This window comes from Drosophila serrata, unplaced genomic scaffold (genome assembly GCF_035046125.1).
Source record: "Drosophila serrata isolate PLE 108 unplaced genomic scaffold, ASM3504612v1 contig_272, whole genome shotgun sequence".
Lineage (NCBI taxonomy): Eukaryota > Metazoa > Arthropoda > Insecta > Diptera > Drosophilidae > Drosophila > Drosophila serrata.
In genome coordinates, this window is record NW_028257170.1 from 3,082,976 (window position 1) to 3,109,999 (window position 27,024).

At 37.7% G+C, this 27,024-nt stretch overlaps 1 protein-coding gene across 2 annotated transcripts in view; it reads left to right on the plus strand.

Moving 5' to 3' along the window:
- Window positions 1–27,024, plus strand: part of knrl (knirps-like) — a 104,317-nt gene that overhangs the window by 13,332 nt on the left and 63,961 nt on the right. For both annotated transcript variants that reach the window (XM_086834208.1, XM_086834209.1), the window contains exon 2: window positions 10,572–10,735. The gene's annotated coding sequence lies outside the window, so the exon portion shown is untranslated. The remainder of the gene's footprint in view (window positions 1–10,571; window positions 10,736–27,024) is intronic.

A 27,024-nucleotide genomic window follows, 5' to 3' on the forward strand; every position in this document is an offset into this window, starting at 1 on the left:
AAAAATCGATAGCCAATTAATAAGAAAATTATTTCGATGCCGGATCAATGTTAGGTCAGGTTAAGTACACTTTATAGATTGGAATTTTTAAGAGTTTTATCTCTGATTGAGTGAGTGTGTTTTCTGTGAATTGTTCCGGAAATGGTTGTGCTGGATTTTCACCACTTGGGGAAATTGGTTTTTCAAGATCTCATTAAAGCTTAATTTAATTTCATTTAATTATAAATTTATAAATATCCAGGGACTATTTTTTAGCTTCCTTAGATTATTGCGATTGCGATTTCGAATTATTATTCTATAATTGAACATTCGGTGTTTTTAATATACATTCGCACTTATATAATATTTATTTTTTTCTAAGACCACCTATGAAATATAAGTTGTAGAATATAAGTTATGAAATATAAGTATTTTGAAATTGCAACGCATTTCCAGCTTTAGGTCGAAACTTAAAGCTTTTTGGAAGCGGCCAGCTTATGTGGACGATATTTAAATTCCACTCCCTCTCTCTCCTTCCACTTTTACAGAGCAACCTCTCCCGCAAGTTCACCCGCTGACCATTGCAAATCAGTTTCATCCACATCGCCGGCTAAAGCAGATCAACCAAAAGAAGTAGATCGGTGAATAAATGTAAAAACTAACTGCGCAAAAGTAAAAACAGGTGCCTAAGTGTTGGTGAAATTAAAGTGAAGTTAAAAGTATTAGCCTCTGTTGTGTTTTAGTTCTCTATTTTTTTTACAGTGTAAAGATTAATGCATTTTCTAGTGATTTTTGTTGTTTTTTTTATGTGAAAGTGAAAAAAGATCAAGAATATAATCAAGAGTATAGTGAAAAGTTTTAGTTAGTCACACAACGGAGGCTAGGCACCTGTCGCGTTTTTTTTTTTTAGATAGACAAAATCGTTTTTATGGCAGAGACAATGCTTAAGAGTGAGCTGTACCTTCAATTAAGAAGGTTTTTTGCTCTATGTTATCCCCTAATTCGCCGTTGGGATCGAACGGCAGCAACGCCAAATGTAAATGGGTGAGTGAAACAAAAGTAGTTTTTTGCTTCTTGCTTCTTTGTCTTCCTATGCATTTGCATGCCGATAACTTTCCCCCCCCCCCCTCTCTCTACACACCTCCCTCGACCCTGAATATCTGTTATTTGTCAAGCGGTAAAGTGGAACCTAAGAGCGGGAGAGCCATTTTAGGAATATGATCCACTAATTGTGGCTGCTAAATTTGGCAGTTAGAAAGGTGTAAAGCTGCCTCTGTAGTTGGACCCTATCAATTACTTACATTCTTAATCAGAATAAACAGCTTAAAAGCTTCTTCTGTTGAACTTCCTATCTATACATTTCCTCAAGCTCTTTGTATGCAAATAAAATTAAGTAAATGTTCTAAGGAAGGTGTAAATGCACTTTATGCGTATTCTTCAAAAACTTTCCAAAGCTTTGCAGCCTGAATCCAAACCCGATCACGAACTCGCATAAATCCATCACTTCCCATCGTCAGCCAGAAACACAATTCAAAAGCTATAAAAATCAAAGCTAGAGACAAAAGAAAACCATGAAATAGAAAATAAGTTAGATGAATTTTTTGATTTTCAAAATTCCAAACGCAATTTCCTGTCGTAAATACTGAAAAATTGTGGGCCAAGCCCTGCGATTGGGGCGGTGACACGTTACCAAGACCTAATGGCTTCATTACCACTTCATAAAGTCACGTTATTATTACGTTCGCCTGTCAGGGGGCAGCCAAAGAAAAGTCAGAAATCAGTAATAAAAAATCAGAAAACCGAAATCATATCGACTGCAAGTCCAGAAAGTTGTCCAACTGTCGGGGGAATCGTTCCTGCCATCTGCCAGGCGGAGTGACAGCCCCAATAATTGGGGGCGGGGAGGAGGAGCGCAAAGGAAATGCTATAGAAACCTGCAGACATATCATTTCGTGGCCATTGTGCGTTATTATGCAAAACTTGTTAAAGGCATTTATCAAAATCAGGCAGAGCACGAAAGTTATTGAACTTTACCGACGCCGATGTCAGGTCGATGTCAAGAAGAAAGCCCCCTCTCCCCTCCCCCCCCCTCCCATTGGGGCGTAACTGTAAACTTGGCGTTTTTGTTAATGAAAAATATCGAAAAGTGCCAGTGCATTGCAGTTAAGAAGTGCCGTTTATGTTAATTCAGACCCCTTTGGGATTTATCAATTAAATGCACATTTCGTATGGCCGCCATGCACTTTGCGCCCGCCCGCCCCCCGAAAATCCCGCTGAGAACACAGTCACTAAATAATAAAAACTCAGACAAATTAATATGCAGCCAAGAGCTTTCTTTCCCAGATGTCCCCGTCACAGGAAATGAAGCATAAAAGATGCATGTACAAATATTTTTGTTTTTTTGTTTTTTGTCATGGCAATCGTACATTTGTAATTGTAATTATATGCATGACGAATGCCCGCTCTGCCCGATAGTTTGATTTTAATAGTCAGGTGGCCCGGTGGGGAAAGACTGGGAGTGGGCCCAGCTTTTGGGGCATGCCCCATCGGTATATCGATACATCGAGCCAAGAGGCAAGAGGCAAAGCCGTCGACAATTTTCCCACATTAAGCGAAGCCAAAGCGATTTGCAAAAGGCAACAGATTTGTGATTCGTTTCAATAACATGGAATTAAAGTGATCAGCTAATGATGGAGCCATCAGCTGCCCTGCAAGTAAATATGACGGGGTTCAAGTTGAATCTTTAATGACATATTATTAAAAACCTATGTCCCTAAGTTCAATTTAAAAGTATTATGAAAACTAACTAAAAAAATATCTTAAAACTACAAGAAATAAATTTAGTCGTTTTAAATTGATGAATAAATAGTATAGAGCTTTAAAATTAATCTTAAAATTATCTTATATATATTTTAAAATATATTTTTAAATTAATTTAAATACCCCTTATAGCACAAAAATAATGCATAAGCTCATCAGAGACCTTGCTACCCCTCTATCGTTGTACAATTGCTTTGCATAGCATCTTTAATCACGTTTTTATTGTTAATGAATCCAATGAAACCGAAAACTCCCCCCACCAGTTATTCGAATCCAAAGCATTAACACTTGGGCCTGGGCAATTATTGTAGCCATTGACCAAGTTTCCGCTGATTGGCCTTACATGGCCCCCTTGTGCCGTGTGTTGTGATTGCAGATGGCCAAAAGTCGGATGCTGTGGGTGGCTACGATGATTGAACGCTTTCGCTTGAGGTCATCGCCGCTGAATGATGATGATGGATCATGGGAATAGTCGCAGTTCCGATTCGATAATGTGCAGAAAGAGTAGGGAGAGACCACCCAGGCTGGGGAGCTCACTAACTTGGCCGCTAAATGGTACCAAAAACAAAAGGGTTTACGAGTGATACTTGGGCTAACCCATTAGACATAATTAAAATGCAACTCAACGGGCGGAGAGACAAAGAAAAGCCGGGAAAAATAGAAGCTTGTTGTGCGCCTTTATCGCTGGATTGTCTAAATTATCACACACAATGGGAAACTAAAAAGACGAGGCAAACAACGAAAATTATCAACCAACTGATTGCCAATGCAAACAGTGAGGACCGAAAATAAGCAACCGAAGATGCGAGGCAGGGGCATACTTAACACTTTTTGGAGCCAAACCAACGAGGGACACGGCTCCCCTCATATTGGCATTTGTTTCAGCAACGCACGAGTGGAGTTGCGCATTGATTTAAATTAACTTTTTGGGGTTCGGGTGTTAATTGACAACGACAACAGACACCAGAGCGGCCTAGACAATTGGAGGTACTCAGGCCACGGGGCCTGCACTGATTTTCACATCACCAGAGTCGACTAGTATTTGTACACAAAAACTTGAATCCATTGACATTTCCATTCCCGAAAAAAAAACAAATAACTTAGGCAACAAACTTAGCCAGAACTCATATTTTATTTATCATAATCAGACAGCAGCAGAAGCTACCTAAAGCCATTAAAACAAAAACTGAAAAAAAAACAAAACGTACGCTTAACTGCAATCAATTAACTAAATTTGGATGTCGAAGAAGAAAAAAATATATAAAACACCGCGGGTGGTAGACAAATTTCGCTTTTGCCTTCAATTCTGGCTGTCTCGTTAGGTTCCCTCTTCAAGCGAAACAACAATTCCATTTGGCAAATAAAGTTATTTATCCAAAATGATTATTCTCGATTCCGATTCCGATTCCGATCGGCATAAGGCCAGAACTCTGACGGCATGCGGCGTATTCAAAACTTAGGTGTGAATTAGTGGGTAATGACATCATTGAACTTTAACTTGGCACCGGGCGAGACTCGATAATAACTGTAGCTTGTAGCCGGGGCTATACCTCAACGTACCACACCTTCCAGGCAACCAGGCAACCAGGCAGTCCGCCAGGTAAGGCAATGGCAATAACTATCAGCCAAAAGCGACAGATACAGATATATAGATATGGCAGTCAGTGTGCAAATATCATAGAATTCTATTAGAGGAACTGAATGGGGGCAACGAATAATTGTTATAGTCACACACATATATGTGCGAGATTTTCCATGAATTGCAGCTTTGAATCTACATTACAAATGTATAGATTCTGCTCTGATTGATTTAATGAGCCATTGATTATACAAAATAATTATGTGGAATCACAGTTAGAGGTGAGGGAAAAAACCGTTTAAATAAAGTGTTTGAGTTTTGATTCTTGGAATTGCTCGTCTTTGAGATGTGATTTATTCGGAATAATAAATATTTTTTAATTGACAGCTGCGGTTTATTATGATAAAAAGGTTTATGTTGTATTTTTATACTCACTTACTTGCTTGATTTAATGGGAAAATATAGGGCTTTGTCAAAGGTAATTAATACAAATATTCTTAAATATATATATTTTTAATAACGAAATCATTGTAGTGACTTAAACTAGCTTCATTTTAAATGATTTTAAATGTACAATGTAAAATTCTTATTGAAGATATATAATTAATGCATTTTCCTGAAAATTCTCCTCCTAAAACTGATTTTTAACCCTAAACTAACTAAATACCAGTTGACAACTTTGTCCAAAGTTATTTAAAAATATCTGAATAGAGCTGCGGACAATCCGAAGAGCTACTGTGAGAAGAAGAAATAGTTTCTAATGAGAACGAATATGGGATTAGTTCAGGACAGGTGGACCCTTTTTCCGCTGAAAGTAATCCTTTTATGATGCAAATCTCCGGTGATATCATCAATAACAAATGTCGCCAGCTCTACGATTTATGACAGACTCATCCATAGTTTCGTGTGTGTGTTAATTTATGCCACAGACTGTTACAATTAAAAGATAAACGGTCGCTTTGCATTGGAAACGCACCGCTAAATGTGTGCCCCAAACAATGGGCCGAGGTTAAGGTTCCCCCAGAAATTTAGGGGACATTTATATTACAGATATGTACGGATATATGTATATAGGAAGAAAAGTCCGTAGAAGATGAGAGAGATGGAAAACCGGTTAAATGCATTTTGTGTAACAATGTGTCAGGCCAACTAATAATGCCCAACACAAGACAACAAATACAAAAACACAAAAAGAACTTGACCTGGCTAAAGTCCCATTTTGGTAGCTCGGCGCGAAGTAGAAGAAGAAGTCAGCCGGCTAAACATTTCAATTTTAATTAAGCATGATAAATGATTTCACTTGGACGCATAAATCTTTTTTACAGTCGCGATGAAACAATGAAGTTCCTTTGTTTTCCCCCAAAAACTCGCAGCGAGCAACCCGCGAGCCGCTCTTTATTTTATTTTTTCCCGTCTTGTTTTGTTTGTTTGGCTCAAAGGAGATAAGGGCCGAAGCTGTGAAGAAAATTGATTTGAAATTAATGCAAGAATTTGTTATAGAAAAAATAAACAAGCTCGCGTTTGAATCGATCGTGTGGTGGAAAATAAAAGCTGTTAAGGCCTGCGATTTGAATTGATTTCGTTTAAAGAAATGAACCATAGATTGGATTTCTTAAATATGCACGATTCCGAGCCGTCTCGAATTGGAGAAAAATCGTCACAAACGAGCGTTTCAACAAACGGCAAACAGATCTTGTCTCAATTGTCAGGGAGATGAAACAAATGTTTTACGAAAAATGTTTTCGGTTCGCTTAAGATAAGAGCTGCATCACTTAACTAAAGTTAATGATGTCGACGACAGACTTTTGGATGACGAATAACGGACAGGGCTAAAGTAGATCACATTTTAAAGGGTTTAATATAAAATCATTAACTTGTTTAGCATTCCAAATGAAAATATAGGCACTTCATTGTATTTAAATTAAATGCATTAATGTAGTGAGTATTTTACTTGGGTGCTTTTAGCTTAGGTTTGTGACTAATATTTCTCTTTATTTAGTAAGTAATAATTTAATTTAGAACACTTGCTTAGCTTTTACTTTAGTCTACAAATTGTTGTTTAACTAGTAAATCATTAAATGAAAATAAATCATATATATTTGACCAGAAGTTTTTATATCTAAATGAACCTTAAGTGGCTTACATATAAATATTTATTGTTTTATTCATCTGTATGCTTGTATAATCACTCCGCCTTACAGAGTCCGAACATAAACTGAAATCATTTGATTTTAATGGTAATGGCACTTCCTCAGCAGCACATCTTTTAACCCATTAAAGACTATAGACAGACATTTTTTTAAAGCTTACTAAAAATCCTTAAAAATTTGGGAAGAGCTTAAATTAACTATAAACTATTTACATTTAAATGTACCTTTTTCAAATACATACATTTCAAATTACAATCGTGGGGGGCAGGATTATTAAAGTTAGGTATTTATTAAAAATTTCCTTTACTTATTTAATCTTCTTATATTTATATTCAGAGTATTCCCGAGTTTTATCGATCCCTTTTATTTAAAATAATCATGTTAACCCACTGATTACCTGTGGCTTTCATGGGGTTAAGGCAAAAGTCCTCGTTCTGGTTTCTCCTGCTATGCAGACTGACTGCTGTGCGATGCTGAGTAGCCATAAGTGCTAATAAATTGTAATACAAATACATTAAAACTAAAGACTAATTAAATGACTGTACTTAAGCGACTCGAGGCAACGGCGAGCTGAGTTAATCACCGCTGGAGGCTGCTATCCGCAATCCGCGATCCGCGATTCCGCATCTGGAATCCGAGATCTGAAATCCGACCACTGGGCAAATCTCTGGTGACTTGCTGGCGCAATCCCTCCCCGACTGTGTTTGTGTGCTCCGTTTTCCCTGGACAACGTTTCTTTTTCTGTATTTTTCTTTTTTTTTTCGCTCAGAGAAAACCTTTTGTGGTCATTAATTCGCACTTAATATGCTTTTTATGGCCAGCCGTTTCATTTTGTTTTGGAACGGTGCGAGGTTATGTGTGCAAAACAATTATTCCGCAATTAAACAGTTTGCACTTTGCTGAGATACAGAGAGAGATCCAGTCCAGTTCGGAGCTAAGCTCATGGACAGTCTTACATATTAATGAAGTCCCCATTCCCATTCAGGGGAGTCGAGTCCAGAGATGGCAGCGTGACTGGGATTCCGAGGATCATTCAGTGATTTAATGGTTAAAAATATTATATAAATGGGTTTTGTGCAGAGGTATTTTTTAGATATTTCATTATACCTTTGCAGGGTATTATAATTTGAATCAGAAGCTTCAAAGTAGTAAAGGAGTCATTTCCGACCCTATAAATTATATATATTCTTGATCAGAATCAATAGCTGAATCGATCTAGCCATGTCCGGTCGAAAAATAAATTTTAAAAATTTTTCCGAAAATTGAAAATTTTATAAGGGGTTACATCATTAAAATTGCCAAAAATTTGACAAAAAATTCAATTTTTTAAATTTGAAAACTGAGTATGCAGCTTGGTTAATCTACTAAAAACTAGCATAGAACAGCTTTCCGAAATAAAATTAATGATTTTTTGGCTTAGTTATGAGTTATATTAATCTATGATTTATCGAAAAAATATTCATATAAAAATCTCGTTAAATATTGATTTAAAGAATCGATTTCTGATTCGAAGCTTTATTTCAATTGCAAACTTGAAGGGTATATTAACTTGGGTTTCCAGAGGATAGTTTTTCTTCTTATTTTATAGTTTTCTATTAATTAACCTTTTATATATTACAAAAGATACACACTTCCTAAAGACCTGCCACTTGCTAAGATTCTCCTTTTCTTTATTCATTTATTTGTAAAATTCATTTGGTTGTTAATATTTATTTTTCGGTGTATTTATTTATTAGTAAATTTCTGACATACAATATAATATATCCCACTGAATTGTTTTTAGGAGTTTTATACGTTTTCTCTGAATATATTTACCATCCCTAGCTTTGAGTCTTAATTCGAACAAATCACTTAAGCGGCACCGCAGGCAAATGACCACCAAGAGTACAGTAAAAGCACGCCAGCGGCGATGGCAACAATGCGTCGACTGCTTTTTCTAGTTGGCCATATCGAACGCACCAAGGGAGTGTTAAATATGTTGCATTCCCCTGCGGATACGCCCCCTTTTCCTGCCCCCTTTTCCTGCCCCTGTCCGTGTCCCTGTTCCTGCCCCTTCAGCTGCCATCAGTTCTAATTACTGCGACTAAGGACTGGCCTGATTGCACTCTAGGCCCACTGATGGTCATCTTGGCCAAGTCCGCGAATGCTACGTTTTGCTTCTTTATTATAATTATTTTGTTTGGTTTTTTCTTTTCGCGAGTGCCAGTGTGTGGCAATTATTCACTTAAATCATCGGGAGGCATCCGAGTGTCATGCTGAGTTGCAGTCACAGGGCAAAATCCAGGGCCAGCAACGGGAGCACAACAACATGGGGTTAAACGATAATGCACTGCAAAAAATGCATACTAAAATAATGTAAATAAATTATTATTTGACAGGAGATTATATTAATTTAAAAAATTAGGGGAAGAAGCTGATTTCTTTAAGAATATTATGTTGAAAAGCAATCAAAATACAAGCTATTGATATTGAAGCATTTAATATAATGAATAAATTAAAATAACAAAAAGAACGAAGCATTACCAAACCCGAAATTATATTAAATAGATTCCTAATCTACTTTAATCGTAATAATATTGCATTAATTCATGCATTAATTTTTTCTGCTGCTTTCAGCCAGCTTTAGTCAGGATATAATTTGAACTGCAACCTAATTCCAAGATAATCTAATTTTTTGGCCCAAGTTTCGCCTAAAATACGCACAATTTGTTCTATTAATAAAGCAATTCCAAAACGATTAAGAGCCGCAAAGTGACCACAAGACAGCGAATGCCGCCATAAAGCGGCTCGATGATGGGCAGAAACTCATTTGGACATTTATAGCCGACAAGATGAGTGGTCACAATGCAGCAGCTTTTACGAGGGGAGAGTATGGCCGAGTAAGTTTGGCCAAAACCGAGGCAAAACCGAGTTATAAATCACTTTGTTGCGGTTGTTGCCCAGGAGTGGGGCGGGAGTGGTGGATAGGAGGATGGGAGGATGGGAGGACGCTTTCCTTTTCCCGACGGCGCCATAAATTTAATTTGAAATTAATTTTTTTCCGCTGCTACCAGAAAGGAGGCTGCCGCCTGCCAGCTAGTCGGGTCATCAAAATGCTAAGCTATGTAAATGATAAGCACAATGTGGCCAATGCCAGTTCCAGCCAAGTAAATCCGGCAAAGGCCTCTGTTTGGCCAAGTTAACATTTTGTCCCCGTACCGAGGAGTCAGCCTTTGGCTTATTTTTGCACGCCAACTAAATATGGTAAGGCACGCATTTGTTGTAAAATGCAAAATTGAATATTGAGTGCAGCCAGGGAGCAGCCACTCTACCAAGGAGTTGGAATTGCTTTAAAGAGGAATGGAGGAGATGGGGACCCCTTTGTAATTATGAGCAATGCACTCGATAAAAATTGAAGTTTTCATTTCGCGAAAGTTTTTCACCAGCACCACAGAGCCAGAAATGGCTGAAAGGAGCCAAGAGCCACAACAGTAGCTCCCAAAGAAAAAAAAAAAACAACAAGCGAGCCAAACATTTATTGTTCTCCCGTTAAGGCAAAAAGCGAGGCTCTTGGCCCAAAACTCTTCCCAGATCCCCAGCGACCGCAAGGGCATGCGAACTAAATTTCATACAATTATGAGACCAAAACAAGAAGCAGCTCAAACGCAGGATACTCGACAATATAGATACCCCTGGAGACAGTATTCTTTAATTTATAGTATGTAAATTATACAGAAAGTATAAAAATCTATTGGAAGGAAACTAAAATTCAGAGAAAATACATAATGAATTATGTTTACCTTTTTTGCTAATAAAGATTGCTTAATATTTTACGATTGTTTGGCATTAATTGGTTGTTTTTAAAAGCTGTAAAGTTTATGGAATTCCCAAAACGTTATTACAAGTATTCTAAAATTGAAAATAAAAAAGTTATGGGAAAGTATACATTTATTTAAGTAGTTTCCTCATAGGTAATATTTTACTCATATTATTTTGTAGAAGTTTTAAATTTAATATACTTTTATTGTTATCTTTTTAATCTTTTCTTTTCGACCTTGTTGCAGCATCCCCTCTGCTACCCCGTTTAGCATTTGGTATAGACGAAACCGACAACAGAGCTCATAAAACGAAGTTGCAAACGGTAGCAGAAAACCGCAACAAAACAATCGAGCTGCATGTGGGAGGTCCTGTTTTGGGCCATAATGACAACCGCATTGGAGACCACCAGGTGAGTTGCATGCAAATTCAGTCCCGATCCCGCCTCTGGATCGCTCCTTCCCCCTCCCCCGGGAAAATGCAGGCGACAAACTTACGAATTGCTCATGTCAATGGTCGCTGGAGAGTTTTGGGGTTTTTTGTGGTTGGGTGGGTGGTTGGTGGGTTAAACTTGACTACACACAGAAGCGCCAGAGAGCGATCATAATCTATGGGAAGCTGGGAACCATGGCCAGGAAGTTTTTGGCAATGTTCGCCTGGCTGCCGGTTTTTTTGTTTGCTTTTTTTATATGCTGATTGGCATTAATAATGGATTATCACGATCAGTAGACTGGGACTCGGGGTGTATGGAAATATCGCTCTATGGGAAGTGTGAGTCTATCTGCACTTGAAAAATTTAATTGTTTAGCAAAGAATGAATAAGATTTTGAATAGATAACAAGTGAATGAATGAATGTGTGAATGTGAATGAATGTAAAGTTCTTATTTTAGATTGAGTTGACAAGCAGTTACAGGTATTTCTGGTATCCTACCTAAAAAATCATTAAGATTTTCTGCTAATTAGGCTCTTTAGTTAAAGTTTTTCCAGTGTTTGCAGTAGCGGGGGTGAATGTTCCAGAGCAAAACTCTCTCATCATCCTTTTGGAACCTCTGTTTTCGGCAGTGTTCATATCGTGCGATCATCAAATAATGTGAACGTGTGATCAACGCTTGCAATAGGGGGGATAAGAGGGGATATGGGATGCTGGGCCTCGTGTGTTACACTAACTTATTTATGCGAAATATTTTGGAATCGTGTTTGGAGTGCAGCGTGCGCTTCTCGTCGTCGCCTTTTTCCTCGGACAGGGAAGGACCGATGGTCCCCTCACTCTTTTATCGGTCGACATGCAGAAGACTTCAGTTGCAGCTTCAGTTTTTCAGTTTTTTTCGGAGAGCCTCAACTTTAGCATCGTCTTCCTTGGCCGCAAACAACGTGACCCTCTTTTTGCGCCTGCAGATCACGAATTATTCAGAATTTCTTTTTTCAAGCCTCCTATAACCTTGCGAGGTGGGTTAGGGTATGGCAACTTTGTTGCCCATCTTCGACAAATCTGAGCAGTGAAAGGATATGAGTATATATTGTATATAATAACCACCAGAGAAAAATATTTTAAAATACTTTCAGGCAATTTAAATTATATTCTTTGTAACATTGGTTATATGTAAAGATTGATAGTAATCAGAAATATTCATACTTCCTACTGGGAATATCCATATTCGGATATAACTTCTTCCCTTCGAGTTAACTCGATTTCGTTATTTGCGCTTCAGCTTCTGCTTTGCTTTGCTTATGCATTTTATAAACATTTTAAGCATCGCCGGCAAAACGCTCTCGGCCGCCTTATGAGTCATGTGAAAGCGTCCAGATGATGAGGAGCGTCCAGGAGAATCCGAGGGTTCGGTGCAGGGGACTGCGAGCGAGATTCCCGGCGATTGTGAAAATTATGTTTGAGTTTCGAAGCTCACAAGACGTTCTACACGTTCTTCGCTCCTCACCGAGGATGGTGGATACTGGCCACGGGCCTTGGATGCGCTGTGGCAGGTTCATGTGGCGGTGAAAGGCTACCATCATCAGCTCACCGCCGACCTAATCATCATTGGCCATTGTTATTAACATGATTATCTGCATTAAGTTTCGGGCCCCGGAGACCAGGTTGAAAGTTCAGGCGGCGTTTAAGCATGATTATGAATTGGGTCAACATGTGGCCAGACGGACGGACAGATGATCGGTAAATGCAATGTGATGTGCTGTTCAATTATGCCAAGCCAAGCATTTCGCAAATGCGTTTAGCCCCAAAGAAACAACAACCAAGACATTGGCCTGGGAGACACAGGTTGCTTGGGACTCTGTTGAGAGAGACCTGCCAGGGAAAATGCAATGAAAATGAGACATATCGCAATGCTTAAGTCTCCTTACGGGTCGCAAGCGATTGACAAGTGACAGGACGAACAGACACAGCGGCCCCTTGTACTCCCTCTATCTCTATAAGGAAATGTCCAGTCACTGTGAGAATAGAAACTAATGGGAAGGTATTTAAATACATTAATACATTCAATATTAATTAAGAAAAGAGCTAGAAAATTTAGGAAAGGGATTAAAGTTTACTAAACGTTTGTATTCCCTTAAAGCAGTTTTAAGTGCAATTCCCTTTTAAAAATATACAATTTCTTGGTATGTTGACTTCTTCTCTATAATTTCTCTCCGTGTTTTACTGAAATCTCAGTGCAGAAATCGTGTTTGGCTATTGATGCGGCTTATTATATGCAAATTTGGCCCAAAACAAACCGCAGAAGCAGAGCCCCCAAAGCGAGTGCTGACCATAAAGAAGAGAATGTCAACCGAGGATGGGGATTTCTCCATGGAGTTCTGATCCTTTCCCTGGAGCTCCCAAAGGGGAGACTGCCAGAGCCTGCGTAAATTCACAAAATATTGACACCGCCGCAACTTGAGGGCCAAAAGCCAGTGACAGTGATCGAAATGTGTCTTTGGTCTAGGCAACCAAATGGTGGAATGGTGGAAGAGGAGCAGCCAGGAACCTGGATTCTCGGCCAGAAACTGAACCCCGAGCGAGATGTTGTCGCTCCGCCAGGCCAGAATAGCTAACTTTGGCAGCCGCCACAAACAATTGCGGGCGGTTTGTTTGTGACGTTTGCTTAACAAGAAGAAAATTGCTGCAATTCTTTACAAGTTTTTTGAGACTTGCATCCCAGATTGTGGGCTCCAGCGTTCCCATGTTGTGTCCATGTCCCAAGACTCGCTCCTGCGATGCGTTCGCCATGCGTTTGTCATGCCAAAAGTGTAGTAAATTGTGTGGCACTTAAGTCAACACATGGCTCCCAGGAAGGGGGGGATTGTAAAGGCCAATTTGCATGTGGGGGCCACATTGCGCTCTATTTTGACTTTGACTTTGATAGATGTGACCAGGTTGGCTTTTGTTTAGCGGTGCAGATCCAAGATATACAACAAGAAATACGACCAGCTAGGGATTTGGTTCAGTTGGGATAAACAAGAAGAAGGCCTTTTCTGTAAGTCACTGCAAATACGCAGTAAGCCTTCGTAAAACCCTTTTTCGGCTTGACCTCGACCTCCTCCTTGCTCATTATCATTCGAAATGAATGCAAATCGGCGGCATTAACCTTACATCCTTGGGCGCAATTAAGTCCGTTTCCTCCCCCCCACGGTTTTGCATCTTCCTAAAACTTATCAGGAACTTCGGGGCTTATCACGCCGCCACACTCTCACTTACTTTGCTATATATACTAACTACACTGCGGGATCGAGTGCCTGGCACAAATTTGCAATTATAATTTTGCGCCTAGTCGCTCTTCTTGCTTTTGTTTCTCCTTAGTTTTCCCGTGGCGGCGTTTTCCTTTTGGCCAGACTCGAATTTTTTCCCCCATAGTCGCCGCCGCGATTTAATCTCCCTTGCCCATAGCCGCAGAGCCTCGTCTCAGACCCCAGCTTGCAGTTCAACAATTGAATTTTAAGCTCGGACTCGAACTGGCGGAGCTGTGTGGATCTTTCTGGGGTCCTTTTGCATGTCTGCGGCGATGTTTGCCGGCTTTGGGGGCATTTCTCTAAGGCCGCCACAAGCGCGGCTAATTGGATTTCTCTCCTGGGAGAGCTGCTCGCCGGAGCCCCGAGACTACGTAAAACATATCGATAATGTCTTGATCAGACAGCCAGTCCGGTCCACTAGGATGCCCCCCTCCCGGTACTTCCCCCTTTTGGCGGTCTGCTGGCAACTTTGTTTGGCTGTGGCCAAATTGTAATAGTAAAGCACACTGGGAGAAATAGTTTCTAGATGAGAAGTAAAAGTGCAGGAACTTAAAGAAAGATTAAATATAAATAGGTAAATATTTGGTAGGATAAGTGCATTTAATACAATTATTTAGGCATTCAGATTAGCAAGAATGTGCATCTAAAACTATATATAAATATGGTGTTTGTTTTTTATTTTTTTGTATTTTTATATTCTAATTTTATTTACAAGTTTGCGTACAGTGAAAGAGGCAATTAAACGTTTATTTTTTATAAAAATATCGAATATATCAAGACTTCTTGAGTTCATAAAATGGTCAACAAGCCAATGATTGCAAAAAATCATATATATTCCGATTCACAATCTAAATCTTAACTATTCCATAACAAAATATTAAAACAAAAATTGTACAAAAAGTTTTTCCATGTTTCAAAAAAAGGATAAGGGGTTACATTGTTATAATTTTCGAAAATTGACACACAATTTTCATTTTTTACAATGTTAAATCTAGGATGCAGATTTATTAGCCCAATAATAACTAACAAATAACAGCTTTCCGAATTGAAATTAATAAATTTTTGACTTAGTTATGATCGATTTTCAATTCGATAAAATCCTTCAAATACCTCTTTCCATATCCATATTTTCTCTCTGTGCACTTCATAGTACTTGCATGTGTAGTTTTTCCAGCATCAGATGAATGATTTTGCCAGGTTGGCCGATGAGGAACGCGTGTAAAGCTGCAATTAATTTGTACTACAAAAGGAAAAATAACAAAAACTGTGCCCGCTTCCTTGGGCTTTGTTCTCCGTTTTCCTTGCGTTTTCGGGGTGCGTGGCCATCTCCTTGGATCCAAGCCGTCTGTGGCCAACAGAGGTTACAAAGCAATTATAAGGCCCGAACCCATGGCCAGAGTCCGCGGTCTGTTATAATTCTCTTAGCATATGAGGAGCACCCAGGAGGAAGACCTCGGCCCAGAGATGATCTCTCATGTGGCCGCGACACGACGACCTCTATGAATATTGCTCGCCGCCAGTCGACCCGGGAATAAATTCGCAAAACAAAAATAAAACAAGAAATACAGAGATCCAAGAGAAGGTTCAATCCAAAGATCCAGCTCTGAATCCGATTCCTGGCTTTTTGGGGTTCAGCTCTCGAGCGCACTTTTTTGTAATCTACGCTATAATCATGCACTGAGTAAATTCGCATAGCCGCCCATTATTCCACCCACTTTTGGTTTTGTTTTTTTTTGTTTACTTCTTTTTTTTTGTTTTATTTTTTGTGGGTATTTTTTTGGGCTTTGGGTGCAAAGCCAAGCATTCAATTTTGCAGTTGGTATTGCCGTTGTAATGGGTATCAAATGGGTGTATTGATTTGTAGATTAGGTTAGGGAAGAGATAAATAAATAATAAAATAATAATTATGAATGAGTAGCAATAATTTTGAACTTAAGGTGTATTAATAAGAGACTTAATGGGTTTATTATCATATTGTATCATATTTTTGTCTAGGATATGTGAAAGTCAAAACATTCAATAGGAAGTAACTTTTCATAAGAATATAAATTTGAGATAGTTTTACTCTTAAATTTATAAATTGTATTGCATTTTAAAAGGATTTTCCAATTTAAAGCCTTAAAAATTGATTCATCAAATATCTTATATGAAGAAAATTATAAATTGTTATGGGGTATCGAATATTTCTAGTTAATTTTTATATTTTATTACTGCCCCTCGCTGTTTGTTGTTTTTATTGCCTCAAAATACACTTAATTTTGGTCTTTTTGCCGCAATTCATGGACTTCACATGACTCGAAATGCTGGCCAAACCGAATACCAAATGCAGGCGCACTGGTTCCTGGGCCAGGCCCTGCCCGATGCTCCTCTGATCGATCGGCTTCTCAGCGCCGCCAGATGATCTACATTAAGAGAGAGATTTTTGCGGTCTGGCGGACCCAAAGGAGACCACTTGGTGGAGCTGGGATCTGGACTGGGACTGGGATCTGGACTGGGACTGGGAACTCCACTTGAGGTCGAAAGCAAAAAGGTTTTTCGAGTGCCGCCGTCGATGGGGGCGTGTTCTGTTTAAACTGTGTGCGCCAGGCCATGGTACAGTTTTAAGTAATTGCATTATGTTTAGGCTGGCTTTTTGTGTTTTTGCCCGTTTTTGTGGAGCACCAGAGTTCGGAGTCCAAGTTTACTGGAAGTGGGCGGTTGGATTTTCCCTTGTTTTCTTTTTTTTGTGCCCTGTTTATACAAGTATTTTTTTGTGTGTGTGTTTTTGCCGCATTGCAGATAAAGGCGGGTTAAGCAAATAGCATAAAGCTAGCTAGGGAAGTACAACTTTACATTTTAATTAAAATTTAAAGGAGAGTATATGTTCCCAATTTATGTTCCTATAAGTCGAACCCCGTTTTCAAAAGCTTAACCTCATTAGGAAGATGATCTCATGATATCAGATGGGTGATCCATTTATGTCACAAAATGTTCATCTCATTTAGAATGCAGGGCGATCCACTTCTAAAGATTTCCAGGGCCAAACAGGTGTCTACCTCATTTCCACTCCACCAAATGACACTTTTTTGACCGCTTGAGCTACTTAACATAAACAAACAGCGATTAGTGGTCCCCGAAAACGATCCATAATCAGGAAAAATGCGGCATTAATCAGTCCCGAGACCCCAGATCTCAGAATGCCAGATCACAGACATACTATATACTGGAACCCTTTTCGGGGGACCCCCCACAAGTCGCTGGAGTAGACTAATTAAAAAGCATATTACGAATGTTATTAACATGACAGCGAACACAGCGCCACGATCGGTGGAGTGCCATAAAGCCGCATCTGAACAGCCACAAACCGAAAGATAATGAGTCGGGAATGAGAACGCGAACGACTGAATGCGATGCGATTCGAGAACGGCAAGCGATTCAAATCAATGTGCATATTCCGAATGCGATTTTGGCCTGCGAAAATATTTCGTTTGTTGGGGTTATTTAATCCAATTAACAGAGACAATTATCGAAAAATCAGGTAAAGCCACACGGCGAGCCTCTGTCCGAGATATTGTCACTAATGAGTTATGGCGCACAGACGGCACAAGGCACCGGGACTGGGCCATATACCATTCCGTATTCCATGCCATCCATGGTATCTCCAGCCATTGGACCGGGGACCAGCTGCACCAGCTGGACGGAGACCAGAGACTGACTGAAATGTTGAACATTTTAAACCATAACATTTTATTAACATAATAAAATCAAAATTATCAACAAAGTCGTCAATGTCGCGACACAAACTGGGACTGCCAGACGGATGGACAGAAATGAAGTTGGAGTTGGAGTCTCAGTCTGAGTCTGAGACGAAAAATGAAAATGAGACAACTTTGGAGGTAAGGTAACGAGGCTGGAGGTTGCATCTTGGAAGATCTAGCTGAAACAGGCAGCCAAACTGATTGGCATCGCATCTCGGTTACCCTCTGGAGGTGGTCACATCACGTGAGTGGCCTAAAGGGAGTCACGAGGGTCACAGGGAAATATTCAAGAAATTCTCCCTTATTAAAAATATTCTTTTTGATAATATAGCACATTAGTTTTGTGATCCTTAGCTTTGACTTTGCTTTATACAAAAATGCATCTCAAATTAGATTCTTATATTATAATTCTCCATAAGATTTCCCATCTCTAATCATACTCCAAGTGACATCCAGACGATCAACGATCATAGATGGAAAATTTGTGTCTCTGACAGAGCTGGGACTCAAATTTCTTGGGTCATTCATAATGCCTATAATACATATAGTAAACTGCAGCATTTATGTCCGACGAGGGCACTTTGATGGCGCTTAGCCCAGCTGGTTTTTGAGCTGGAATAGGTGCTCTTAACGTGGCCCACACACTCATTGTCAGCCCAGCGCCGTTCAATCCATATCTTGCCATAGTTTAGAGCGTGTCTCTGGTCAGGTGCTCCCATCATCACGGTCGCCACATGCGGCGAGGGATTCCTGGATATCAGAATTATGATTTACTATAATGAAGCGCTATATAGTCGGTCTGATAGGCATCGGTTTTGGTGTCGATTGTAGCGACGATTGTCATAAAGTTGATGACTTGTTATCGATTTTTAAACAGACCTCAATAATCATATTTATAAGACACAGAGAAAACTAACTAATGAATATGAGGTATCGTTTAGCCATATCAAATATTTATAAATAGATGAGTGAATCAGATTCTTTATCCTGTGTACAGGACACAGATAACGATCGCATTCCTTTCAAAAAAAGGAGAGCAACTTTTTTGGGATTTTCACCCCATGCGCCGATCTCATCGTTTCCAATGAAATTCCACATGTGACTCCTTGTCCAGGGAGGCCCCTTCCTTTTTGATTTGCTCAATTCCAAAACAGGGCATTGCTCATAAATTTTATTATGAACCCAAAGTCAGAGTCCAAGTCAAAGTCGAACTCGAACCCGACTCGAACTCATCCCCCCGTCGAGAGCGTTGCGAGGCCCATAAACAACATGCAGAAATTACTTGTTTAAAATTTGTCACACCATTAGTAAAAAAATGAAAAATATAAAACAAAACAAAAAAATCGGCGGCGAAAGGATCTCGCTGTGTTTTGGTGGACGTGATCGCGGACCTGGTCCGTAAAGATTTCCAGCATATATAGCATCCCCATGCAGCATCCAGAGCTTGCAATCGAGGGAGAGACCTTGTTTGCTCTTGATTTTATCAACCGCAAAACATCTACTCAAGTGTCAGTGTCACTTGGCCCAGCAGGAGGCGGCTTCGATGGCGACGACTGGACCACTGGACGAGATCGCGGTGTGGAAACACAGTCTTCTTTAAAACTGAGACCCATGGACCATCCCGGGCGTTGAAAAATGAAGAACAGACAGCCGAAGCGAGAAATAAAGCGGAGGAGCTGAAATTCCCCAAAACGAAGTTCAAGTCCAAGTCGAGCTTTATCCATATAATGAATACACCCTCAACTTAAGTGCATAATTTATAACGAAGTCCAAGGAGCAAACGCAGACAAAGCTGGTAAAATGCCAAACGATCACTGGATCGAGTCTTTAAGCACTGAAAAAAAAACGGGTATAAGAAATATATAAGATTAATTGATTGATCAAAACTATATATGATTTAAATTGATCTCAAAAGAAAAGGGTAAAGGAAATACAAGATTAATTGATTGATTAAAGAAACTATTACTGCACTGAGAGTGTGTCTAATAAGACTTCAAATTCAATTTAGTACACTTGTGTTATATGCACATTTTCGCTTAAATAAATAATATTTCCAGTGCATTTTCAGGCGCATCCATATCGGTGGAGGCGTGTGTGTGTTAATAAATTTCTTAATAAAACATGCAAATTCAAATGCATTTATCTAGATCAGCCAAAAGCGACAAAATTTAACGCTCATACCATTTATCAGCAACGATTTCTTTTTTATATTTTTCCTTATTTCTCATTGGCATTTTTGTTTGCGCCCTCTCCACCTTTGTATAAATACAATATTTTTTGGCACACGTCGTCGTTCCTCGAGGTAGCGATCTTTGGGTTGCGGGTAGGGTCCTGATACGGTTAAGGTTACACCAAAAAATATTGCGCTCTTGACCACAGCCAAAAAACCAGTTGATCTCAATAAATATTTTGACTTTTGACAAATGCCTTTTTCGCCAAACAATGTGCGAGACAATGGGCAAGGACGGGGACAAGGACAACGATAGGGGTGTGACCACGAACAGCCATAAATATAAATATTTCGAAGGGAGGACGAGGACTAAGACTCGCAAAACTATTCAAAAACCCAAAATTGACACAATTTCTGGGGCAATTTGCTCAAAATGTACAAGATGCCAAAATGTGTGGCAAATGTGGCAAGTAGGAGGGGCAGTCAAAAAGGCAATTTGTGTCACATTTTATTTGGCCAATTTTTTTTTGGGTGGCAACTGAGTTTAGATTTATCGAACAAAGTTGGGCATTTAAAGACAGGCAAAGGAGTGGAGGAGATTTTCTAAGAAGTTGCAGGGAAATATGGTATGTGAATTTATATAGTTTAGTTATTTAGCATTTTTAAGGAGGCGTTGCCTAAAATCAATAAATTATGTCAGACCTTTATGGGAAGTTCATAAATTATGTCAAGCATTTATAAATACATCCAAATATATATAAAGTTTTCTAAATAAAAGAGCTTCTTGTAATTATTTAAAGATCAGATATGTATTACAAAGATATATTTGTAGCTATTTTCATGGCTAAGCTAATACATGTGTCTATAAGATGCCCCACTTTTTTTCCTAAGATTTTCTGATATTATAATTAAGGTGATTTACTTGATTTTCCCAACTCATTCCATTTGATAGCTGCTAAACTGTGTCAACTCGAAGAAAAACCCCACTATCTCCTTATATATATTTATATACATATTTTTTTGTAAAACTTGGTCCGCTAATTTCAATGAAAATGACTTAACACTAACCCAATGACCCAATGGACAAATTCTTGTACCAAGAATTGTGTCTATGTGTTTTTTTTTTTTTTTGTTTTTTTTGTGGGCCTTCCTAAAGTGACTTTGTTTTGTTCTTGGCGAGCCACAACGAGTAATTATAACGCAAATCCGCCGAGCCATTGTTCCATCGGAGAAGCAAGATAGAGATATGCGCACTCAGATAAACCTTCCATCACAATGGCCAAAGAACGTGCATTATAATTATTTCCATAATAAACTTGACAGAATTATAGTTTTTAGCAATTAAATATATAAACAAGAAACAAGAATGGAACGTCGTCGTCGGTCACAATTATGTGAATAATTCGGTTCGGTGGTGGATGAAGGGGCAACTGGTTCTTTGAGGGTGATGCATCTGAAATGTGCAAGCAAAAAATAAAAATACCAATTCTATGAAAAAGACAAGTTGAGCCATTGATTCAAGGCCAAAGTTTAAAGAACATGTTTGGTTTGGTGGATCAGGAGAGGCGGTGGAGTTGGAGGTCTGTCAATAATGACGATGATGAGTCGCCGGTTCATCATCGCTCGGATCATTTGCTGGATCTCCGGCGTAATTAATGACTAACATTTGGCCAGGCGTAGTCAGTCAAACTCGCGCTTCGTCTAACAGCAACAGCGACAGAAACAGGCAAAGCAACAACTCTGCCAACGAACATTGAAATTTTCTATATGTGATTGATAACCCACCAAAACGAAATGATGCAAAACCAGCTTTTATTATACTCTTACACAAAGGGTTCTATTAGTTTTAGGACAAGTTAAGAACTTGAGGCAAAGAAGGAGATTCAAATTATTAACTAAAGTCTAGTTACTTTGCCTAAAAAGCAAGCAAGAACTTTTTGTAAAAGTAATAAAGGATAGTAATCACTTTTAACTTACAAAATGTACATCAATTTTAAGTGGGAACATATTTTTAGCTTGAAAACTAATTTTGAAAATAATTAAATAGGTTTATTCTAAACTTTAAACTATATAAATTAGGTTGAAACAATAGAGTTATTTATTTAAAAGAGATCCCTATATCAAAACCATGAAAAGAGGGTTATTTTTATAATATTTACCTGCTTAGTAACATGGTTTTTAGTAGTAATAAAGATCGGATTTTAAGGAAAGTATTTATACTTATCCTATGACATTTTTATTGTAACCTAAGTTTCGTTCAAGGTACTTATTAAAGTCAATTCACATAGTTTTCTAAAGATGCAACCTATAAAATCTTTAATATTTAAACAAGGAAAGGGAACTCATCACTTCGGTGATGGAAATGCAAATTTCCTTCAACTTTTTCGGGTTCGAGTTTTGGCTTCGTTGGCCCGCAGGAGTGCCGTTCAGGTTGAGACTGGCAATATCAATCAAAAAACGAGTACGAATCCGTGTGCAAAATTATTCAAATTTTGACATATCTCGGATCGAGCAGCAAGTGCATTTGAAAGCGATAACAAAGCACAACATATACACACACGTCACACACACGCCGAACAAAAAAAGGAAAAAAAAAAAGTGAAATAAAAATGAGTCGAGGAGACATGGAACAGGTCTTGGTGGGAATCCGTAAACGAAATCCCCCAAAAACCGAGATGATACTCTGCGGCGGAGGCTGCTGCTGCTGTGTGGTCCTCAGCTGGGGTCTGGGTGGATTTTCTTGGTTTTCTCGGTTTTAATTAACAACTTTACAGCACATTTCAAGCGGTGAAACTTTCGGGGCGTTGAATGCTGCGATCCGCCTATTAACATAAGACGTTCGATCTCCAGTCGCTCCTTCCTGCATCCAAATATATATGTACATATATATGGCGGCTATATAAAATGCACAGTGAAAATTAACACGCTTTTCGGTTCACGCCGCATCGGAAGTCTTGGAACAGAAAATCTCCAAAAAACTGGGACCCACCACAGCGTTTGTCGTCGTGAAATATGCAAATTGAACTCGACTCTCATCTCCCGTCATATATATACAAATCGAATATATACATCCCCATCGATTGCCCCTCATTTACGCATCTTTTTTCGTCTTTTGTTTGTCAAACTCATGATATTTTTACGGGTGTTATGGATTTATGCGGAAATGTGATAAAATGTTGTTGGTCTTTCTACGGACTCACTTTATGCTTGTGTGAACTAATAATTGACTATGGCTAATGCCCCAGAGTAGGTTATAGCCATTATCGATCGACATTGATTCGAACTGGAACTAAAGTTAGTTGTTTAATCTCATTTTGTGAAGTTCAGGGATGTAAACGAATTGAATAAGGTATGGGATTTCTTTTTTGGGCAACTTTTTATGTAGAAATTCTTTCTCTTGTACGTATTTTTTATACTCTTCCAAGGGTATTATGATTTCAGTCAGAAGCTTGGAAAACAGTGAAGGAGTCATTTCCGACCCCATAAATCATATTTATTATTGAACAGAATCAAAAGTTGAATCGATCCAGACATGTCCGACCAAGAAATAAATTTTCAACATTTTTTCGAACATTGAAAATTTTATAAGGGGTTACATCATTCAAATTGCCAAAATTTGACAAAAAATTGAATTTCTTAAATTTGAAAACTGAGTATGTAGCTCTGTCAATCTACTAAAAACTAGCATAGAACAGCTCTCCGAAATAAAATTAATGATTTTTTGGCTTAGTTATGGGTTTTTTTAAACTGTGATTTTTCGGAAAAATTGTCTGTTTTTATAACTTTTTGTCGGTTTTTATGATTTTAGTCAAAAACTGACAGCAGCATTAACAAACGCAGTATGCAGATTTGTTAGTGCAATAAAAACTAGCACAGAACTGCTTTCCGATTTAAAATTAATCAAATTTCGGCTTAATTATGATGTCCGAAAAACTTTGATTTTTAATAAAAATGGTCTGTTTTTATACCTTTTTGAGGAATATAATTAAAGTTAGAGGCTTGAAACGCAGTGAAGGAGTCATTTCCGACCCTATAAACCATACATATTCTTGATCTGCATCAACAGCCCAGTCGCTCTGGCCATGTCCAATCGAAAAATAAATTTTTAAAATTTTTCCGAAAATTGAAAATTTTATAAGGGTTTACATCATTAAAATTGCCAAAATTTGACAAAAAATTGAATTTCTTAAATTTGAAAACTGAGTATGCAGCTTTGTTAATCTACTAAAAACTAGCATAGAACAGCTCTCCGAATTAAAATTAATGCTTTTTTGGCTTAACTATGAGTTTTTTTAAACTATGATTTTTTTGAAAATTTGTCTGTTTTTATACCTTTTTGCCGGTTTTTATGATTTTAGTAAAAAACTGACAGCAGCATTAACAAACGCAGTATGCAGATTTGTTAGTGCAATAAAAACTAGCACAGAACTGCTTTCCGATTTAAAATTAATCAAATTTCGGCTTAATTATGATGTCCGAAAAACTTTGATTTTTAATAAAAATGGTCTGTTTTTATACCTTTTTGAGGAATATAATTAAAGTTAGAGGCTTGAAACGCAGTGAAGGAGTCATTTCCGACCCTATAAACCATACATATTCTTGATCTGCATCAACAGCCCAGTCGCTCTGGCCATATCCGGTCAAATAAAAAATTTTTGGCATTTTTCCGAAAATTGAAAATTTCATAAGGGGTTACATCATTAAAATTGCCAAAATTTGACAAAAAATTGAATTTCTTAAATTGGAAAACTGAGTATGTAGCTCTGTTAATCTACTAAAAACTAGCATAGAACAGCTCTCCGAAATAAAATTAATGATTTTTTGGCTTAGTTATGGGTTTTTTTAAACTGTGATTTTTCGGAAAAATTGTCTGTTTTTATACCTTTTTGCCAGTTTTTATGATTTTAGTAAAAAACTGACAGCAGCATTAACAAACGCAGTATGCAGATTTGTTAGTGCAATAAAAACTAGCACAGAACTGCTTTCCGATTTAAAATTAATCCAATTTCGGCTTAATTATGATGTCCAAAAAACTTTGATTTTTTTAAAAAATGGTCTGTTTTTATACCTTTTTGAGGAATATAATTAAAGTTAGAGGCTTGAAACGCAGTGAAGGAGTCATTTCCGACCCTATAAACTATACATATTCTTGATCAGCATCAACAGCCCAGTCGTTCTGGCTATGTCCGGTCAAAAAATAAATTTTTAGCATTTTTCCGAAAATTGAAAATTTCATAAGGGGTTACATCATTAAAATTGCCAAAATTTGACAAAAAATTGAATTTTTTAAATTTGAAAACTGAGTATGCAGCTTTGTTAATCTACTAAAAACTAGCATAGAACAGCTTTCCGAATTAAAATTAATGCTTTTTTGGCTTAGCTATGAGTTTTTTTAAACTATGATTTTTCGAAAAAATTGTCTGTTTTTATACCTTTTTGCCAGTTTTTATGATTTTAGTCAAAAACTGACAGCAGCATTAACAAACGCAGTATGCAGATTTATTATGGCAATAAAAACTAGCATAGAACTGCTTTCCGATTTAAAATTAATCCAATTTCGGCTTAATTATGATGTCCGAAAAACTTTGATTTTTTTAAAAAATTGTCTGTTTTTATACCTTTTTGAAGAATATAATTAAAGTTAGAGGCTTGAAACGCAGTGAAGGAGTCATTTCCGACCCTATAAACTATACATATTCTTGATCTGCATCAACAGCCCAGTCGCTCTGGCTATGTCCGGTCAAAAAATAAATTTTTGGCATTTTTCCGAGAATTGAAAATTTCATAAGGGGTTACATCATTAAAATTGCCAAAATTTGACAAAAAATTGAATTTTTTAAATTTGAAAACTGAGTATGCAGCTGTGTTAATCTACTAAAAACTAGCATAGAACAGCTTTCCGAATTAAAATTAATGCTTTTTTGGCTTAGCTATGAGTTTTTTTAAACTATGATTTTTCGAAAAAATTTGTCTGTTTTTATACCTTTTTGCCAGTTTTTATGATTTTAGTCAAAAACTGACAGCAGCATTAACAAACGCAGTATGCAGATTTGTTAGTGCAATAAAAACTAGCACAGAACTGCTTTCCGATTTAAAATTAATCAAATTTCGGCTTAATTATGATGTCCGAAAAACTTTGATTTTTAATAAAAATGGTCTGTTTTTATACCTTTTTGAGGAATATAATTAAAGTTAGAGGCTTGAAACGCAGTGAAGGAGTCATTTCCGACCCTATAAACCATACATATTCTTGATCTGCATCAACAGCCCACTCGCTCTGGCCATGTCCAATCGAAAAATAAATTTTTAAAATTTTTCCGAAAATTGAAAATTTTATAAGGGGTTACATCATTAAAATTGCCAAAATTTGACAAAAAATTGAATTTCTTAAATTTGAAAACTGAGTATGCAGCTTTGTTAATCTACTAAAAACTAGCATAGAACAGCTCTCCGAATTAAAATTAATGCTTTTTTGGCTTAACTATGAGTTTTTTTAAACTATGATTTTTTTGAAAATTTGTCTGTTTTTATACCTTTTTGCCGGTTTTTATGATTTTAGTAAAAAACTGACAGCAGCATTAACAAACGCAGTATGCAGATTTGTTAGTGCAATAAAAACTAGCACAGAACTGCTTTCCGATTTAAAATTAATCAAATTTCGGCTTAATTATGATGTCCGAAAAACTTTGATTTTTAATAAAAATGGTCTGTTTTTATACCTTTTTGAGGAATATAATTAAAGTTAGAGGCTTGAAACGCAGTGAAGGAGTCATTTCCGACCCTATAAACCATACATATTCTTGATCTGCATCAACAGCCCAGTCGCTCTGGCCATATCCGGTCAAATAAAAAATTTTTGGCATTTTTCCGAAAATTGAAAATTTCATAAGGGGTTACATCATTAAAATTGCCAAAATTTGACAAAAAATTGAATTTCTTAAATTGGAAAACTGAGTATGTAGCTCTGTTAATCTACTAAAAACTAGCATAGAACAGCTCTCCGAAATAAAATTAATGATTTTTTGGCTTAGTTATGGGTTTTTTTAAACTGTGATTTTTCGGAAAAATTGTCTGTT